Below are 19,873 nucleotides of genomic sequence, written 5' to 3'. Positions count from 1 at the left end.
GGCACCTTCTGTCAAACGCTTCACACGTTTGTCACCAAAATGTTTTGGCAGCAGCAGCATCTCTAGGTTTTGACATAATCCCGACAGGAGACTTTCTCAATTATTACTAATGGAACATTATGCTCCTCTTTGGGAACTCCTGCATGAATAAAAAGGGTCATTAATGACATCTGTGCAGAGCCCGGAAATTATTAGTCAATGCTGATACAGTTTTATTTTATTTTTTTAATTTTTACATATATATTTTCTTACGCTCCTGCTAATTTCCCACCTTGCCTCCCACCCCCTTCTCCAAAGTCTCCCATGCAAAGTGGAGCCGAGTGGGTTATTGTCAATGTTCTTGCTTTTGAGCAGGTAAATGCTCTTCCCCTCCCACCCTTCCTTCCCTTTTATTCCCTCTTGGCTTCTTTAAAGATTGTAACTCTTGTTTCAGTCCCAAGAGATCCCGTCACACCTTTCTCTCGGCTAGATTTTATTGCCAGTCAAGCTCAAATATTTCTTGGACTTGGAGAAATCAATATTACCCTGGTCCTACCAAGGCAGTGCTGGAGAGGGAGAAGTAGCCTGTGTTCTGCTGCCTGTGGACCTCAGGGTGGCCTGTCCCCATCCCTGCAGGATGCTGCTGGCACACAGGAGATGCTGGGAGAGGGACTGGAGGTGTGTGTGAGTGCCACATAGTGTCATGCAACAGGGAAGCTCAGCTTGGATTGTTTCAGAGGACTTTCTAGACAGCACATCATTGGGGTTTTTTCTGTCCTTCCGTGAGGTATTTGGTTCCCTCTTCTCAATACCCCGAAAAGCTACCTAGAGAAGGCTTTTTCTTTACTTTTTCCCCCAGAATTCTGCAGCAATTTGCGGAACTGTTACAGAGCCCTACAGAGATGTGACAAACAAAAGGCATCTCTGCCCTGAGCCATTTCAAATGGCTCTGCAAGTCATGACCGCTGAGGAGGTGACAGGTGCAGGGCTATGCAGGATGTATCTCTCCCTTGTCCTGTGTCAATAACAAACAACATGTGGGTCTGAGCTCTGGGCTGATGGCAGTGGCACATGAAGCAGGACAAAACCCTGAGGTCATTCCTTTTGCTGCATTGCTGTGCCAGCACATGAGGTTTGGAGGCACATGTAGGGTTGGGTTTTGTTCCCAAAAAAGAGGAAAGGGGAAGTTTGAGATGATGGTTAGGGTTTTGGTGGGATCTCTTATGGCCTGTGGAAGAGGAGAAAACCGATGTCTTCACTTACTCAAAGCTTGTTTTTCTTTTCTGGGTTGGTATCAGTCAAATATGCAGCACAGAAGTTGAAGATGGTGTTGGTCCATGCCCAGCAGGGAGGATCTTGGTCTCCTGAAGCCACTACAAGATGCTCAACTCCCCGGTGAGTGTTTCTAATGCTGCGTGGTGGGAGACCTTTCCCAAGCTGTTGGCTGTGACCAGGGGAGACCTGGCTGCTGTGGGGCTTTGCTTGCTCACCAAGGCACACAAGGAGCACCACCTGGGCCAGGGGATTGGGTGGGAGATGTGACAATTCTCCCATGGGGCCTGGACTCATTGCAGAGCTGCTGCATGTCCCTGGGGAAGGCCAAGCACGGATCACCAGCCTCCATTCAAACCTGGCACCTGGGGTAAAAGGTTGGTGCGGTAACCCTAAAAAGAAAACTACTAAACAAGAAATAGACTCCTTAAAAAAAAAAAAGGCCCTCGGAGAAAAGATATTTCAACCCCTTTTTGATTTATGACCTACTATAGGATATTGAGACATTATTTACAATCGATATATGCTTCTGCAAGACTCCCGTCGGAGCCATAGACCCTGCCTGTTAGAGTGGAGACCGGTCAGCCTGCTCCACTGGAAGTGCCAGCCATGTCCTGCTGGAGCAGGCTATAAAGCTGGACGCAGCTGTATATCTTTCAGAAAATGGACCTGGTTACACGTCTTTGGGCAGCTGACACAGGGATATAGTTTAGGGCTAAGACAGCAGTTCAGTAGCAGAAATCAGCATTCCTCAGCCTTGCCAATAATGAAATCTCTTGCGCAACATAGAGCACTCCATGGCCTTAAAGGTGCAAAATGGAGTTGTTCACTTGACTTATAATGGAATTGGGCCAATTTCGAAGCAAGCAGTGGATTTTATTCCAGGATTTTATCTTTAAAGGGGGATTTGCAAACGCTTTGATGGAGGGAAAAAAAATTCATTCGGCATAAAATTGCATCCTGGCCGAATTCCAGTTTGGGTAATTACGTTCTCTTTCTGTAGTGGCTGCAGGACAAAGGGCCATTCATCACACTCCAAAGTGCTGCAAAAGGCTCCCGTGTTCCACCGGAGAAGTGTCTGCATTTGAATCCAAGCGAGAAAGTTTTCTTCTGTGCTCCAGGCTGCTCTGGAGGGTAATGGAGCTTAGCACTGCTTTTTAGGATCCTTTTGGGTGAGATAGAGGGGCAAGGACCTTGTCACGAGCTGCTCAGGCTCCAGCAAATCTGGGTAAGTAGGGCACTGAGCAAAATAGATTCCTTGCAGCCTCCCGTGGCTCGCCTTTTACCCCGAGGACATGCTTGTCTTTGCAGAGTGCCGCCGGAGCTCCAGGGGATCCCGCTGGAGCAGAGAAGCTGGATTTCCTCTCTGCAAACCTCCTGTTTTGGAAATGCCTATAAGCAAGAAACTGGGTCGTATCCAGCTGAGCAGGGCTCAAGGACTTGGGGTGCATTCAGAAGTGGTGCAGGGGAGTCTGAAAGGATGCGGGTGCTCTGCCTTCCTCTTCCCAGGTCTCCATACAGCCAGAGAAGAAATATTTGCAATCCTTCCTCCTGCTTTCCAGCTAGAGATGGTCATGGTTAAGTAGTGGACCATAATTTTCAGTGGACCATTGGATATTAGGAAGGAATTCTTAACTTTGAGGGAGGTGAGGCACTGGCACATGTTGCCCAGAGAAGCTGTGGCTGCCCCACCCCTGGAAGTTCTCAAGGCCAGGTTGGACAGGGATTGGAGAAACCTGAGATAGTGGAAGATGTCCCTGCCCACAGCAGGGGGTTGACCTAGATGATCTTTAGGACACCTTCCAACACAGACCTATGATTCTAGGATTCCTTAGCTCCCTGGTAACTTGCTTTGCAGCCACTCCCTGTCCAGGCAGAGTGAGGCTCCATGGTGGCAGCCCCAGTGCTCAGGTAGAAGCCAGGTGAGGAGACAGCAGCAGCAGCATTTCCACAGGGTAAGGGAGCATGTCTGCATGCCACCCACCAGCTGACCTGCCAGGGAGCATCCTTGGCCTATGTGCCTTGAGAGTGTCCCTTTAAAGCAATTTGTAGACTGTTATCCTGTATCATTAACCTAATTAGTGTAATTGCTGCCATTTATGTAATGAGTATAAATACTGGAGGAATCCCATAATTAGGAGATGTAATTAGGTAATTAATAGATGACATGGTAACAAAAATCCAGGGGAAACTTTGCAAGGTGGACGCTGTGTGTGTATGTTTGTGCATGTGCATGTGGCTGTTCTTGCCACAGATGTGCTCTGGGGTTGGCCTCAGCCTGGAGCCTGTCCGTATCGCGTGGGCAATGTAAAGGGACCTTCAGGAGATGTGAGAAGGCTCTCTTGGAGCTCTACAGACCTTGCAGAGGGGATCTGGAGAGCTGGGATTTGCTTAAGGGGAAGAGCAGCACTGTGGCCATTGCCTTGTCATACAGACACACTTTGCTTTTAGATCCTGGGAGAAGCAAGGTGAATTTAGCAAGGTATATTTAGCAAGGTATGAGACATTCCTCAGCCCTGCTGGAAGGTGGCTGGAAGTCCCACTTGTCCCATCGTGCCTCTCTGCTACAAGCAGTGCTGGAAATAGCATGACAACCACCTCCTGCACCAATAGCCTGACTGGAGGGATGATAAGGAGCCCCAGGGTGCACTCAGCTGCCTGATAAAGTCTCATTTTAGTTCTCCTGTGGGTTTGGCTTAGAAAAGTGATTGGAGCTGGAAATTGTGTTTGTGCTGTGAAGAGCTGATAAAGTTCCTGCTGTGTCTGAGGAGTACTTTTTTGGAGTGTCGTGAGTTGTGAGTGCTTGAGCTAGACTCTTTCTAGTCATTGAAATGTTGACTTTTTCCTGCTGCTCTGTTTCTTGCTCCTCCCAGCCTGTTTGTGCTTCTAGAGAATTTATATGTCCAGATGTAACAAAGAAAATAACTTGCAGATAAGGGCAGTTTTTTCTTCGTTATTTTTTTGGGGTGTTGCTGTTGATCACCTGGTTGGCACCTGCCAGGAGGAGTCACCAGCACCAGATTTCAGTACCTGAAGGGGGCCTGGAAAAAGAGCTGGAGGGACTTTTGACAAGGGGCTGTAGTGATAGGACAAGGAGTGATGGCTTCAAACTGACAGCGAGCGGGGTTTGATTAGACATTGGGAAGAAATTCTTTAGTCTGAGGATGGTGCAGCACTGGAACAGGTTTCCCAGAGAAGCTGTGGATGACCCATCCCTGGAAGTGTTCAAGGCCAGGTTAGATGGGGCTTGGAGCAATCTGGGGTAGTGGGAGGTGTCCCTGCCCAGAGCAGACACTTGGAACAAGATGATATGCAAGATCCCTTCCAATCCAAACCATTGTGTGATTCTGCGATAAGCCATGAGTATCCTGGCGTAGGATGTCTCCCCTGCAGAGGGTCCTGGGCTCTGCACACCACACTGACCAGTGTACACTGGCTTATTTTGAAGAAGCCATTGACCTTGTGGCTCTTACTCTTGGCCTCTCTACCTCCCTTCTGCAGCATGTTCTCTCCAAACGATGAGCTATTTTGCACTCCTTGGAGGAGCACTGCAGCCCGCAGAAGTGACCACAAGACGTGCAGAACTGGAAGCTCCAGCTCGCAGGAGAGGTCAGGGTTTGTGCAAACTTTGGGTGGTCAAAGGCTGCGGAGTCCCCGTGACCAGCAGCTAGAGGGAGATATGACCTCACGCTGAGGGCCAGCCTTGCCTATGCCGTGGATTCCTGCCATGATGTCAAAGAAAAACCTCCAGCTTTCTGGTGTTCAGGGTCCGTGTAATGAACAGCCATAATGCAGACTTCATTACATAGCATAAGTAATTCTCGAGATTCAAGACTTTTGAAATGGCTTCTGCTGCAGTTTCTGCTGAAGTATTTCTTAGTCCCTGTCTACCTAGAAAGTTTTATCAGGTGTATCACAATCACTATATGTAGGTCCAGTTACACCAGAAAGGCTCTGTCTAGACGTTTTAATTCCAGTATAAAAAGGGCCTTTCTTTCCTTTAGCTTGAATTTGCTTGCACATGCCCTTCACAAAATCAGGGCCTACTTCAAGAGCGGAAGAGCCTCCCTGTATACAGTGTTTAAATACCCCGCCGGACTGCATCAAAGACCCCTCTGCCCCAAGGCCAGGAGTTCCTGCTCCTGCAGGTTCCCTGACTCACGGATGGGGAGGTGGATTAGTGTTCGGCAGCTGCTGGGCTGGAGGTAGCTCTTTGTGTCCAAAGCAAGCACATGGTCTTGCAGGACACTTCTGCAGTCTTTCAGCTTAACCTTCCTCTGTCTCTCTCTGCTTCCTGGTCCCTTGTCCCATGCTCCCCAACCTCCCACTCCAATGGGATGTGTCCCATGGGGCACCATTAGCTGAATTCTGATCCCTCTGCTTTATCTGGTTTGGGGATTTGCCCACTGAGATACAAATTTGCAAAAAGAATTTTGTGTTTTGGCTCATTTTCCATGTAGTGAGCTCTAAGTCCAAATGATCCCAAATTCAAACCTGTTTTGAGGCCTTGCAGCCCTTTGACCTTGGCAGAGCTGCATGAAGGTGCTACAACTCCTACCCTGTGATCACAGAGGTTGACTTGGCTGCTGGCTCACAAAGTGATGGACTCTGAGGAATATTTGCCTCCTTCCACCCTGGACCATCACATGGGTGAGGATTGTTGCTATTTCTACATTTTGCCCTCATTTTGCCCTTGCCGTTGCCCTCACCAGGCACCAAGCATTGATTTATTCTTGGTGCCACATCCAAACTACTTTAACACAGACCATCACCATAGGTGCGGAGCAGCTGTACTTTTTCTTGTTCTCCTTTTATAATAAAAACCCTTTTTGTTGTGTTTCTGTCTCCCTTTCAAGGTCTAACTCTGCCCGAGTCCTGCCAACTTTCATTTTGTTCCTGTATTTCTTAATTTCCAGATGTGTCTTCCTTTGCTGATCTCTCCCCCACCTCATCTTTTTTCCTTTGTAGTCCTGATGATAAGTGTGAACACACTTTTCCTATAAACATAATTCCAGGCTCAAAGCTTTGCTTGAGTGGTTGTCCCACCTGGGTTTCTCATTCTAACTAAAAAAAAAAAAAAAAAAAAAAAAAAAAAAAAAAAAAAATTAAACTTCCTCCATGTTCAAGTCCTTAAGGTCTTCAGTTGTGCTGAATGCATTAATAGTGTTGTAGTTCTGCCCTAACTTTGTGCATCTTCTCTAGTGAGCTTCATTTATCTCTCCAGGATCAATCTGAAGTTGTCGTCTAGGAATGACCAGCTGTTCCCTAAAGCTGTGGCCAAATAGGCATCCAAGGAAAGCCACAGGTGTGAGTAGAGACCTGGGTTTAAGGAGCCTGTTGGGAGCAGTTGTCTGGAAGAGGGAGCAAAGCTTTAACTGGGAGCAGTTAATGATGTCTCTCTTAAGATTTGTCCTGGTCAAAGCAAAACGGATCCAAGAAAGTCACATGGCTCATGTTAGGCAAGAAGATTCTAATGTTGTCTCTTTTTTTTCCTCTTAACTATCTCTGTCTACAGATTTGTTGGAAGACAGGTTGTCAGGAGAGTGTTACCAAATAATTATCCTGTGCCTCCTTAGAGTAACCTCTACAAGAAAGTGTTTAGATAGAGAAGCCATGTGAACTAGTCATTAATATCTTATAGGTCAGAGTTACAGATGTTGCATTGTGATGAAATATGTATTTCTTCCTATTTCTTAGGAAAATGCGCTTGTGAGACAGAGCAAGATTTATGATGATCTTAATTAGTTATTTCCTAGCTTTCAAAATGTTTGGGTTTGAGAGATGGTATGATAGATAATTAACTTGTTGTCAGACAGTGACTTTTAAAATGAAATGTTTGTTCTCAAAATATTATTTATCTCAATGTGCATCATATGCATGCCATAGTGCATACACACATGTACATATAGATAAATATGTGGATATGCATCCCTGCAGCCATGGGAGTTGGGAACATAGGTTAATGCTTCTGTGAAGGGCATCATTCTCAGCTCCCTGCCAGGCTGAGTGGAGCACACAGAGGACCCAGCCCTTCCACGGGGATTACTGCTCTTCTTGCCATGTTTGTCCTCACCCTCCTGCAGGTGACCCACAGAGATAAAGGGACTGGTGTCCTGTCCTGCCCTTTCCTGTGTGGGGTTATGGGCTAAGGTGAAGGCCAGAGGGGTTTTCACAGGCTGAGAGATTTGGGATTGTTCATCCTGGAGAAGAGAAGGCTCCAGGGAGACTTTAGGGCACCTTCCAGTACCTGAAGCAGCTAAAAAAGAGCTGGAGAGAGAAACTGGGAGTGATAGGACAAGGCAGAATGCCTTTAAGCTGACAGAGGACAGAGTTAAATTAGATATTAGGAAGAAATTCTTCACTGTGAGGCTGGTGAGGCCCTGGCACGGGTTGCCCAGAGAGGCTGTGGCTGCCCCATCTCTGGCAGTGTTCAAGGCCAGGTTGGACAGGGCTTTGAGCAACCTGCTGCACTGGAAGGTGTCCCTATCATGGCAAGAGGGTCTGAATGAGACGATCTTTAAAGACCCTTCCAACCCAAGCAATTCTATATTTCTATGATAAGTCCTCCAAACCAGTACGTTCCAGGGACAACTGCCAGTAACATGGTGCTTGTTAAGAGGTGGGGACTTACGATATTTTTTGCTAAACTAGCAAAGCTTAAATGAAGGGAACTATATTGCTTGTTGCTATATCCCTGAAGGACAGAGAGGGGGCTGGAGAGAACCTTCAGGAAAGGCAGAGGCCAGGATTGCATTGACCCCAAAGGATGCTGGATGTGGTCCCTGAAGCCGTGGCTGCTGTGATGCCTCATTGCTGCGGGGGAGCAGAGCTGCTGCAGAAGAAAAGAGGTCACCTGGAAGTTGATTTATTTTTTTTCTTTCTCTTTCTTTTGCATTTTTTCATCAGAGCTTTATGAATAACAGATAAAACCCCTGGGGAAAAGCCTCCCAACCAGCTGCCTGTTGCAAATACTCCAGGAAATGGGAGGTGGCAGGGGAAGAGGGAAGGAAGGCTAAATTTGGTGGCTTTTATTTTTAACAAGGGCTATTTAAATTGGCTTTAAACCCATGTTAAAAAAAAAAAAAGAGAGCCATAAGAAACTTTTGCCAGCACCATAGGAGTCTGTGGAACTGAGCACGCGCTCCGGCCAGCAGAGCACAGATGCAGTGTCTGCGCCAGCCCTTGCTCCAGGACTTGACAGCTCAGACACTGCCAAGGCCATCACAGGGACGGGGAGCTCAGGGACAGAGATGAGGCGATATATTTCAAGGCCTCACAAGATTTCTCCATCAAAACCAAGAGAGGCACAAAACTTTCCAAAGCAACCAAAGGAGGCATCTGCTAGTCCTCGTTTTTCTGCAGGACTGCTGTACTTGGGTGCCTGGTGCAGCACAGTAAAGCTGAAGTTAATGAATCCAAACAGCCAAAGAGAAAGCAAATTCTTTCTTTTAAAATTTAAAAAAATATTCTATGACAAACCTTTTCCTCCTGACTGGCCCTTGCTAAATCTTGCTGTTTCCAACACCTGAAGTTGAGGTGTATAAAATGACTTGGCAGCATCCCTCTGACATTCCCCTGGCACTCTATGGAGAGCAAGGGTGTTAACCTTGGTGTCATGGCTGCGTGCCAGGGTAAGTAATTACATTCGGCCTCTATAAATTACCCACGTGCTCGCAGCCAGGGAGCTGCAGCGTCATTTCCTCCTGGCTGTTCGATGCCCGACACGCTCCACCTGGGCACTGGTTGCATCTCGGTGGAGGACAGGTATGGGGAGCAATGTGGGCTTGCTCATGCTAATGCTCCCTTAAATTGCTCTGTGGTTACAGGTCTGGCTCTCCATGCTCCTGCTTCTGTGCTCAGAAAGGAGAGCGCAGAGCTGAGCGGGATCAGGCTCCCTACCCCAACAGGGTGACCTGATAAATTGCCACCAGTCAGCTGAACCTCAGTAACAGCCTCTCAGCTCGCAGCTAAAATTAGCTGAAATGGCATGAAGAGAATTGCTGAAACCTCCACGAAAGTGATTTAAGGCGAGGCACGTGACCTTGCATTTGTCACGGGCCAGAGCACACGCAGCATGCTGGCACAGCGCAGGTGATGTGCGGGAGCATGTTCAGCCCTGTAGTCCTGAGCTGTAACTCCGTGGTTGGATGAAACGCTCCACCTGTGACCTCATCCCACTGTTCCCTAGCACTGACTCAGCTTAACCCCTTCTGCTGCGACCCAAGTTTAGGGGTCTTGAGTTGATGTCTGGTTATAGCTGGAGTGGACTTCGGAGTGCCTTAACCCTAATTTAAGGTTAGGTATAATGTGTTGGTCAGCTGTGCGTATTTCCCACTGCAGACACCAAGATAACCTTGTCCAGTCTGGGCTGAGATGGAGTGTGCCTTCATGGAGGAGATGCTAAAGCAAACATGGCTGGAAGGTCTAAGCAGGAGGAGATGTGATGGCATGTTCCAGACTTGTCATTATCCCTTTCAAAGATTGCCTGCTTGGTCTTTAATTTCTAAGAAACTGCTGGATTCTGCACCTGGGATGGGGCAGCCCTGGATGTACAGACAGACTGGGGAATGAGATGCTGGAAAGCAGTGCTGTGGAAAGGGACCTGGAGGTCCTGGTCGATGGGAAGTTGAATATGAGTCAGCAGTGCCCTGGCAGCCAGGAGGGCCAGCCATGTCCTGGAAGGCATCAGGCACAGCATTGCAGGCTGGGCCAGGGAGGGGATTGTCCTGTTCTGCTCTGCACTGGTGCAGCCTCACCTGGAATATTCAGTCCTACAATATATGAAAGGTATTAAGCTGTTAGAGAGCATCCAGAGGAGGGCAATGAAGATGGTGAAGGGCCTTGAGGGGAAGCCGTATGAGGAGTGGCTGAGGGCACTTGGTCTGTTCAGCTGGAGAAGAGGAGACTAAAGGGAGGCCTTATCACAGTCTACAACTTCTGTGTGAGGGAAAGAGGAGGGGAAGACACTGATCTCTTCTCTGGGGTGACCAGTGGCAGGACCTGAGGAAATGGCCTGAGGTTGTGTCAGGGGAGGTTTAAGTTCAATATTAGAAAAAGGTTTTTCACCCAGGGGGTGGTCGGGCACTGGAATAGGCTCCCCAGGGAAGTGCTCACAGCACCAAGCCTGACAGAGCTCAAGAAATGTTTGGACAATACTCTTGGGGATGGTCCTGTGCAGGGTCAGGAGTTGGACTCGATCATCCTTGTGGGTGCTTTCCAACGCAAGATATTCTGTGATTCTCTGTTCCCTGTGCCTCCTCTCCCTTGGATCCAGCTGTCCCAGCGTGGGTGCCCTTTCCAGGCTGGCAGCGCAGGCTTCGGCTCCTGTGGTTGCCTGCGGTGGAGCAGTTCCACCTTTGCGTGGCTGTTCTGTGTGTGGGAAAGGATTTCAAGAAACAATTGACCAAATGAAACCTCCGTAATGCTTCTAAATACTCAAACACATTAGACATGCCTGCCCAGCTCAGAGATAAATTAGAGCTATTATCACTAGAGTCCAGACAAACAAACGGAAGGCTCTCTCCAAACAAGCCATTCACTCAAGAGACTGGATTTACAAGAGTCATGGATGCAGCATGAGCTGCAGGCACCTGCTTTCTGCAGAAACCTGTTTAAATTGGCCATATTGACTGGTGCAGAAGGAGGGGAGAGAGCACACCTCTGCCCTTTGGGATGTGGGGAGTCACCACCAAGCAGGGACTGTGGTGCTGTGATGTACTAACTGGCATTTTGCTGTCTTCAGTCAAAGCTAGAAGTCAGAGATTGATCCATTTTGCTTTTCTCCCAGGTGATGGTTGGGAGATCAAGGTGTGCAGGACCACATCAGGAATGCCAAGTCTGTTTTGCTTTGCCCTTGGATTTTTGTGTCTGCTTCCAAGGAGGGATGGGGAGCCAAGCTGGTGGTAAGGTGGCAGTGAGAGAGAGCTCAGTTCAAATCAGCCTCTTGGGCATCAAGGAAACTGCCTGAAAGGGTAAATGGAAGCCAGAGCATGTATTTTGGGCTGGGGTTTGCAGCTACAGGAAAGAAGGAGCAGATGCAGGGACAAAAAGGAGTAAAGAAAGAGAGATAATTATTCAGCTTGCTGGCTGTGATGGGCAGGCAGAGCCCTGGAGCAGGGTTGCCAGCACAGCTTACCAAAGTGGCCAGGAGCACCATGCTGGGGCTGATCGTGACTGAGACTGTGACTCGGAGCCTGGCCCAGGCAGGGTGTCTGGAGAAGGGCCATGGCCAGTGCAGGGTTTCGGGGCTTGGCTGGGCCTCCAAACCAGCCTTGGTAAGCCTGAAGGAGCCAGGCTGGGGGGAGAGGCTGGGCTGTGACCGCAGCACTGCACCCCTCGCCCACTCGCCTGGCAGCTCAGGCCAGCCACCCACAGAGGCTGTGATGGAGGGTGGTATTCTCTTCTGAGGGATGCTCTTGAACACAAAAACTTGTTCCTCAACCAGAGTGTTGCTTTTTGGAAGACATCCAGTCCCCATGCATGACCTCTGACTGATGATGAATTTGCCATTTTCCTTGGTAACTGGACCTCCTGATTAACTATCCTCCCTACTCAAAATTGTCTTTTATTTCCCATGCAAGGTTCCCTTGCTTAGTGTTGACAAGTCTCACTATTTATTTTGGGTTTTGCTGCTTACTGTGCCTTTTACCTGTGAGCCTAACAAACATGCCAATCTCAGCTATTTTCACTCTGTGGGTATCTGGGATCAAGTCACGATGAAGATTTTCTTTGACTGCTGAGCAGACAGAGCCCTTTCAGTCTTTTGCAGGGTTGAGCACAGGCAGAGCAGAAGCTGTGCTTGCCACTGCCTTGAGCATCTCCCAGTGCGTGGGATTTCATTTAAAGTCCCAGCCTCTGGACTTGCACCATTACAAGGACCTTCTATTTTTTTTTTTTTTCCCTTCAGAAACCTGAAAACACCATCTAAAAGACAAGCAAAAAAAAAATAATTTGGGGTTTTTTTTAAAGGCTTCAGGAGTTCTGTGTTGGTTTTTTTAATTGTGAGCAGAAGAGGTGGTAGATGCTGGTTTGGTGACTAATTTCCAAAAATGCAAACTTGCTGAGGAGACACTATGGGGGTCAGGGGTGTCTCCTTCCATCCTGTGTGGTTCCTGCAGGCAAGGCAAACACTGACCTGAAATTCCCACAGCTCTTCTATCTGCACAGTACCAGGGTAGGTTTAGTTAATGTGGGTGGCCTATATGGCCTTGACAGCTCTGAATTTCCAATCTTCATCATCTGCAGGTTCTTCTGTGTTGCTGGGCAGGCTGAAGGGCACAATCAGTGTCATGCACATGGAGAGAGATGGAGTTTATTTTCTGGCTTCCTTTGAGGGTCAGAGGTCCACTGCATTGTGTCAGCTGAGCTAACGTGCTTTAGTAATCCCACGGATTCAGCTTTCTTTGTCTTCCACTGTGTTTGTCACCTTCCCCATGTCTCCTGGCACTCCTGGTATAAACCAGGAATGTTTCACACCGAAACAGCAAGATGTCTTGTCTAAAAGTATTGAAATTATGTGTTTCCCCTAAATTCATTCCTCTCTTTGTATTTCTTCACAGGAAAGAAATTTGTGAAGCTGGATCCAGGGCAATAGTACCTTTGGTGGCTAAACCAAGCTGGTTTTCTATTGATTTAAAGCAAGTCATCCTAATTACAGCCTGTCCCTCCTAAATTTCTCCAGCCCTTGCAGTGAAGATCTACTTCATTCACCATTTCCAAACTTCAAGTTTTGGGTACCATTATCTGTCATTTCTGCTTCTAAAAGGACTCTGCAGACTGGGAGTTTGGGAGCATTCTCCAGCCCCCTATAGATTTTGTTATGTATTATCCCTTCCATAAAAGAATCAAGGTGGTGGTCAGGCCCTGAAATGCTTGACTATTTACTGAAGGAAATTAAAAACTGCAGCAAATAAGGTTTGATGTCTTAGGGGCTGGAAAAAAAGAGGGAAGGGTGTGTGTCCATGTGTTCCACATGTACAGGTTCATGTTTCCTACAAGGTGAAGGAAAGCCCCATTTGTAGCATGTGCCTGTGGTTATTGTATTTGCTTCAAACTTACCACATGAGGCCTAAATGAGGTTGTCAATAAAATATTCTATGGTGGGCATGTAAGGCAGCAGTGATTTGTGTTTTACGAAATGATCCGAGGAGCAGAGAGGAGGTAGGTTTTGTCCATCTGGCACACCCTGATGAACGGTGGAGAGGCTGCTTTGCCCCAGTTTTCAGAGGGAAATGCTTGAAGATGCCCTTGAAGATGCTCTGCTCGTGTCCTGGTACCCAGGTGCTAAAGGTCAGGAGGGACACTGGTAGGGGCTCAGCTCCTTGAAAAATTATCTTGCTTATTTATGTGATGGCAAGGGAGAAGTTTGTGTTTAGAGGCCAGTGAATTAATAAATTAGAAAACAAAAAATCAAACTTGTGTTCATTATTTTCTGTAAAACAAACGCAGTCTTGACTTTCATTTACTGCAGAAGCATTGGAGAGGTTATCCTAGCAGAGATCAGAGTTCCAGCCAGTGAAACCCTGTAAGAAAGAGTCTGTGCCTCAGGCAGGAGACAGACAGTGCAAGGCAAACAGAAGCAGTGACTGGTATTCGAGCACGTTTAAAGGAGCCGAGGAACAGAGCTGGGACGGTGGGGCCAGCCCTGGGAACCCCAGGCCATAGAACCATCCTCCTTCCTCCTACAGCAATGCTCTTAACATTGACCAAGACACGATCGTTCATGTGTTGCCCCTGGAGTCAGCGGCTGAAAAGCACTTTATGAGGCAGCAGAAACACAATGGGCTATTATTTTTAGGCTAGAGCCATTCACACATTTTCTCCGCAAAATGGGTACTCTCCCTCTTCGTTGTGTTTAGCTGTTTGTGCTCGCCTAATATTCCCTGCCCATCTAGCATCTAACAAAATGAGATGCTGATCTTGTCTGGGGAGGTAAAATAGTGCAAATTACCCTCATCTGGAAAGCCTTTGGGTCTAAACCTGAGAGCTGCGCTTCTGCTGTAGCTCCGTGTCCAAAGCAGTGGAGCTAATGACCTGAGGCTGCAGGGAAGTTTGGACACAGACTGCAGCTCCTTCTCCCAGTAATGCTCTCCTCAGTGGATTAGAAGAAGCTTTCCTGGCAAACTGGGAAGGAGTCCAAGCTGGGGAGCTGGTGTGATAGGAACTGACAGGGCTGGAAATTTGATTTCTGACTCTTTGTGCGTGTATTTCTTGTGAAAGAGGGAGAGGGAGCCAGGAGTACTTTGAATCCTGCAATCATTAAAACCAATTCCACTTTTCCTGCCCCTGCCCACCTCCTGATATGTGTGTGAAACAATCTTTACAGCTACACAGCCATCAGATGGTATCGACCCTGCGGTGGAAATTGCTATTGACTGCTGCTGGTGCTGCTCTCTGCACTTCCGTGGCTTTTAAAGCGACACTCTTCAGGTGATTTCACTTTTCACTTGATACAGCCTGGGAAGTACTGCCCGAAACGGGATTTGTGTGTGCATGTGTGTGCAACAAACACCGTCACCACCCCTTGGCCACGGGAAGGGTGTTTGAGCAAGTGGGAAGAGATGCTCCTGCAGAAACACTCGTCTAATGGGAAGATTCAGAATTTTTTTTTTTTCCTTTAGTCCATCATGAAAGGACTCTTGTGTCCCACTACAGTCTTTTCCTGCTGCAATTCTAACACAAAGCCAAGACCATTCTTCTACTCCTATGAAGGATCCATCCAGTCCTATATCAGCTGAGGACTAGATAAATCGATTTCTTGTTTTAAGGAGAACCTCTGATTCCATATTACAAATCCTCTCTCTGGGTACCAAAGAAAAAGAGTAGGAAATAATATTATTATTTGCCTTTGATGCAAGTGTTTTTTGCAGCCTAAAGAACTCTTCTCTCTCATAAAGCTCTGCCTTTGCTCCCTGACTTCAACTACATGGAATTGCCCAGGAGCAGCAGCTGGCCAGATGTGTCCAGTGTGTGTGTGTGCAAGGAGTTCCCTTTCTTGTTATCTGGAACAGTGACTGCCTAAAGCTTCTGAGCCAGCCCCTTAACTTGAATGCAAATAACCACTGCTAATAGCTCTGAGCACTCCCTGACAGCCTTGATTTCAGGTCGCAAGACTGGCAGGCTGCTGAAGTGTCAGGAGGCGTGCCTAGCATTTCCCCACTCTCCAGCCCAAGCCCTAGGAACTGCTCTCACTGCTTTACACTGAGCCTTGGTGCTCATGTGGGGAGTCTGACTCTTCTCAGCCTGGCTCTGTCTCAGCTGAATGGGAGGAACAAGTGGGAATAGAAAGGGCTGGATGCTGAGAGCATGTCTTGGTGGAATGGTTTGCATTCTCAGCCCCAAGAACTGAGCAGGTTGGGAATGGAGATGGGGTTAACTGGAATTCAGCAGACTTGGGCAGAGATCACAGCTTTGCAGTAGAGGTAGTAAAAGGCCTGGCCTAGGAGGGTTTAACATGCCAAACATTGCCCTGCATGCCTGGGGTACTTTGGGTGTACTTTGGGTACTTCAGGGTACAGGGCACTTTGGGTGAGCACATGGCCCTTTGCTGCTTTTGCATCTGCTGCCCACCCCTGGGACAGCCCCAGGTCAGGCATATCAGCTGTGAGAGGGACTGATGACCTTTGCCTCTCCTCCCTTTCCCCTCTGTTCTTGGCAGGTTGCATCTCCCAGAACACTGCTCCCATTTCGCTCCTCTCACACCACTCCTATCCAGCTACTGGAAGTCTGATACTGCCTGTTCCAAGGGAATGGTGAGGACCTGGGATGGCTCTTCTCCTCCCCGCTCCTCCTTGGACTCTGTCACTGTCTTTCTCTCTGTCCTGATTCTTCTATTGCTTCAGAACTAGACTATCCAACCAGGGAAAGAACACTTAGCTTGAGAAGAGGCTGGACAGCCTAGAACACAGAAGGAGTTTCAGCTCTTTTATTTGAGGCCAGGGCAATGTGAGCCAAGTGGGTTCTTCCCAGCCTGGAGCTTGAAATCCAGGTCTTCTTTGAGTTAAATTGGGACTTCTAAAAATTGGAAAGCCAAGTCTTTACTGTGAGTTAAATTAGTGCTGCTTCAAATGAGATTTATTAATTTACATCCTTTGAGGACCTTCCCCAGTATGAGACTGGGGGAAAAGCAGCATGTCAGAGTTGCCAGTAGCTTTTTGATTGTTATGTGTCATTTTGTCTTCCCCATTGCCAGGACCACAATGCCACCATCATTTTTCCAGCCCTCTGTCCCCGTCCCTTGGACACCCTGACTTTTGTGTTCACTAAATGGAGGCTGGGAAGATTGAAGCTGCTGCTAAATAGGCCAGTGTGGGAAGCAGAAGACTCATTCCAGAGCAGTGTCCAACAACTCCACCTCCTTTGGCTCAACAGGAACTCCTTCCAAAGCCACAATCCCAGTGAACTTGCCTTTCCATTCTCAGGGCTATGGCTTTCACTGCCCAGCAGGTGCTGAGCTGATGGCACTGGTGTGCCGCTCCTGGAATGTGCGTGTAGATGGCTTTGGGCTCAATGCAAGATGTGAACGGTGTTTGCTCTGCAGGCTTTGTTCTGCTTCAGAGGTGATGCCAACCTGTCCCTTTCTGGCTTCCCCTCTGGAGAACAGTGCCTAGGAAGGGCAGGCTGCTCTCCCAGCCCAGCTTCCATTTCCGCATGTCCCACAGTAACCAGGTGCTGCTGGAGTGTACATGTGCCCTTATCAAACAAGCAGCCTTTGATAGTTTCTCTTTCTTCTGGGCTTAACCTGCCCAAGTCTTTTTGGGGTGAGATACGATATGTGACTTGACAGCAATTTGAGGTGAGATTTTTTTCCTCCTGGGAAAGCGTGGTAAGAAATTAAGCTTTGTAGGTTTTCTGCCCAGTCAACCAAGCAAAGAAAAAGTCCTTTGTGAACTTGGGTTGGGTCTGGGGACAGGAGAGCTACTGCTGTGATTTGTGGTTATTCTCTCTGCAGCACTGCCTCCGTAGTCACAAGTGAGAGGCAAGTGGTTTTGACATCTCTTTATGACCTGGGAGCCACAGGGAAGTAGTGGTGACTTGTGTTCTGGAAAGACAAGGTCATTGACAAGGGTGGTGCAATCAGCTTTGGTTCATCTGACTGTGCTAGAATCCAAATATTATCAATTCATAGGAATTAAAGTGGACATCCTAGTTTTAGGCTGCTGGGTATTCAAAACTGGGTGCTTCCCAAGGGGGTGTGCAATACAGGGATATTACAGGGAAAGCTGTTGATAAAAGCAGTAGTGAAAATGGATGTCTGGTTTGAAGCCTGTCTGTCCTACAACCTTCAGGGCCTGCCAGGAGACGTGTTTCCTGGGCTGTGAAAAACCAATATGGGACACAATCAGTGTTTATATCGATCACTGTCTCAGACCCGTTCAGTCCAAGGACACCAGCATCTTTTGAAGAGGTGTCACTCCTGCTCTGGGAGTCTGGGGAGGTTGTGGAATGTGTGGCAGTGCTGGTGTGTGAGGGGAGGTGACTCTCCTTTAGGGGATGCTGGGTCCATACTCAAACCAATTAGGAGAACAGAGCTGAACAAAGTACAGAAGGGACCAGACTGATAATAAGGAAAACGCTCAAATATGGGAAGTTGGGGAAGAAGCCAAATGAAAATGAAATGAAAGGCTAAGGTCCAACTACAGCAGTTGTGCAAAAAGGATGGGACAGCTGATAATACGAAAGCCTGCAGGAAAAATGGGTCAACCCCCCAGGAGAGAGACTGAAGGAATCTGTGAACAGCCAAGCAGGGGCGGGGGGGTTTTATTGAAAAGCATTTCAGTAAATTGGAGCTGTTGGCTTGCTTACCACCATGGAGACCTGCGTCTCTCACTGTGACCTCTTTGCTCAGTGCTTTGTGCTGATGGCCAGCTTGAGAGGAGCATGGGATAGCAGGGCTCTGACTCAGGGAGCAGACCTTGCATGGGAGGACACTTCTCACGAACTGTAGTGCTGCAGAGGGGCTGACGGTGTTGGCTCTATCCCTCAGCTCAGGGCTGGTGAGAACTGTCTTTGGGGATAGCCTTAGAGCCCCCTTTTATGAAGGTGATAGCAGAAACCTGTAGCTGAGCCTCTTCAATGGCAGCCTTTCTTAGTCTAGGAAATCCATGGAAAACTCAGGAGAGGAAAACCAACTTCTGACTGCAGATAAACTCCATAAAGACCATTTGAAGGGAGATGGTGTGATGGAAAGCATTCCAAAAACCGTGAGTCTGCATCTGAGATGCAAAGAAAATCATTCTGGTTACCTCTAGTTCACATGAGGCAACAGGGATTTCTTTCACAGACACTGTGACCAAGACAGGTATTACTTGAGACCTTTGTGTGAGTACTTTGGCTCTTGCTGGTGGTTCCCAGAGGTAAGGCTCTTCTTTCTCTTGGCTCTCCATATCCTTGTCTGTACAGGAAGGCTGGGGATATACCTTCTTGGTAAATCATCTGAAAACGGGCTTCCTGCAAAAGAGAGCCCATCCTGCTGGTGATGAAGAGGTCTTGAGGTCCCATTAGGAGGCTTAACTTGTGAGAGCTCATGGAGAAGCTGTAGAATACAGTCATGTGTTTGTACCTCTAATGTGGCTTTTTCTCCTTTTTTAAGCACTGCACAAATGTGAGACTCTCTAGATAAAAGTGAATTTAACAGGTATTTGTATCCTTTGAGGAACATCAGTATTGGTTGAAAGAGGGTAAAAGACCTTTTTTGTTGAGTCTGGAATGGACCTGCTTTTATTGGAGTACTCTACGATTGCTTTTGTTGCTATTTCCACTGATAGCTTTTACCTGACTTGTTTTCAAAATCCTTGTTGGATTTTTTTTTCTCTCTTGAAAAACTGCATTTCCTTGCTGAAATTCAAGTTTGGGTTTGGAAAAATGTCCAAAATGATTTTGCAGATGGCTTGCTCTGATACAGAAATCCCAGAAATAGGACATTCTGTAAGGGAAGTCACCTGTTTATTTCCAGGAGGGTAGACAATTTATTATAAACAATGCCATTTTCTTTTCAATTATAGATGTTTTTGTGGAAAAAAATTGCAGCAGTCTCTATGAAAGAGCATGTGATCACAATTAAAGGATGTGCTGTGCTGTATCAGAAGGTAGCATTTAAACCAGGGAAAGTCTGAATATTGGCTATAACTCATTGTAATTATACCATCTATTTCAAACATGTAAATATGTTTGGTAGCACTTACATGTTTATGTCAGCTATTGGGAAAAGACGTTTTTCTTTTTGGTAAACTTCTGGTGCTAGGAATTTTGTTACTTGTATTTGAATAAGTAACAAACAATTTAGATACCACAAATTTTAGTGTGAACAGAATTTGTTCACCTCTCTTGTGGTTGTAGGATTTTGCCTGTGGTCAGGTTATTTATAATAATTTCATTAATAGGTAATATTAATAAGCAATGTATTAATTAAGATATGTATTTCTTAATAGAAGAGACCATGAACATGGCAGAGTTGGTGTGACACAGGGGTTGAAGGTGAGGCTGGGAAGGGAGTGAGTGGGAATATATTTCTGGCTTTTCTCATCTTTACTGGGATCAGTGGTATTTAGCTCATTTTGAAAGGGCTTTGAGATCCCCAGGTTGAGATCCCTCCAGAAGACCTAAAGCCTAACACAAACCCTGC

General features: G+C 47.3%; 1 long non-coding RNA gene across 2 annotated transcripts; it reads left to right on the top strand.

Annotated features, from left to right (window-relative positions):
* Positions 1-1,268: 1,268 nt before the first annotated feature.
* On the top strand, positions 1,269-13,664 carry LOC104695466. Of its 2 annotated transcripts, none has more exons than XR_005602546.1 (3): positions 1,269-1,374; positions 2,255-2,479; positions 12,810-13,664. It is a non-coding gene; the product is annotated as an uncharacterized LOC104695466 (long non-coding RNA). The 2 variants fall into 2 exon arrangements; XR_002273546.2 differs by lacking the exon at positions 12,810-13,664 and adding an exon at positions 2,563-2,906.
* The last annotated feature ends 6,209 nt before the right edge of the window (positions 13,665-19,873 follow it).

The sequence above is a fragment of the Corvus cornix genome, chromosome 8 (genome assembly GCF_000738735.6).
Source record: "Corvus cornix cornix isolate S_Up_H32 chromosome 8, ASM73873v5, whole genome shotgun sequence".
NCBI lineage: Eukaryota > Metazoa > Chordata > Aves > Passeriformes > Corvidae > Corvus > Corvus cornix.
This window is presented reverse-complemented; position numbering and strand designations above follow the sequence as displayed.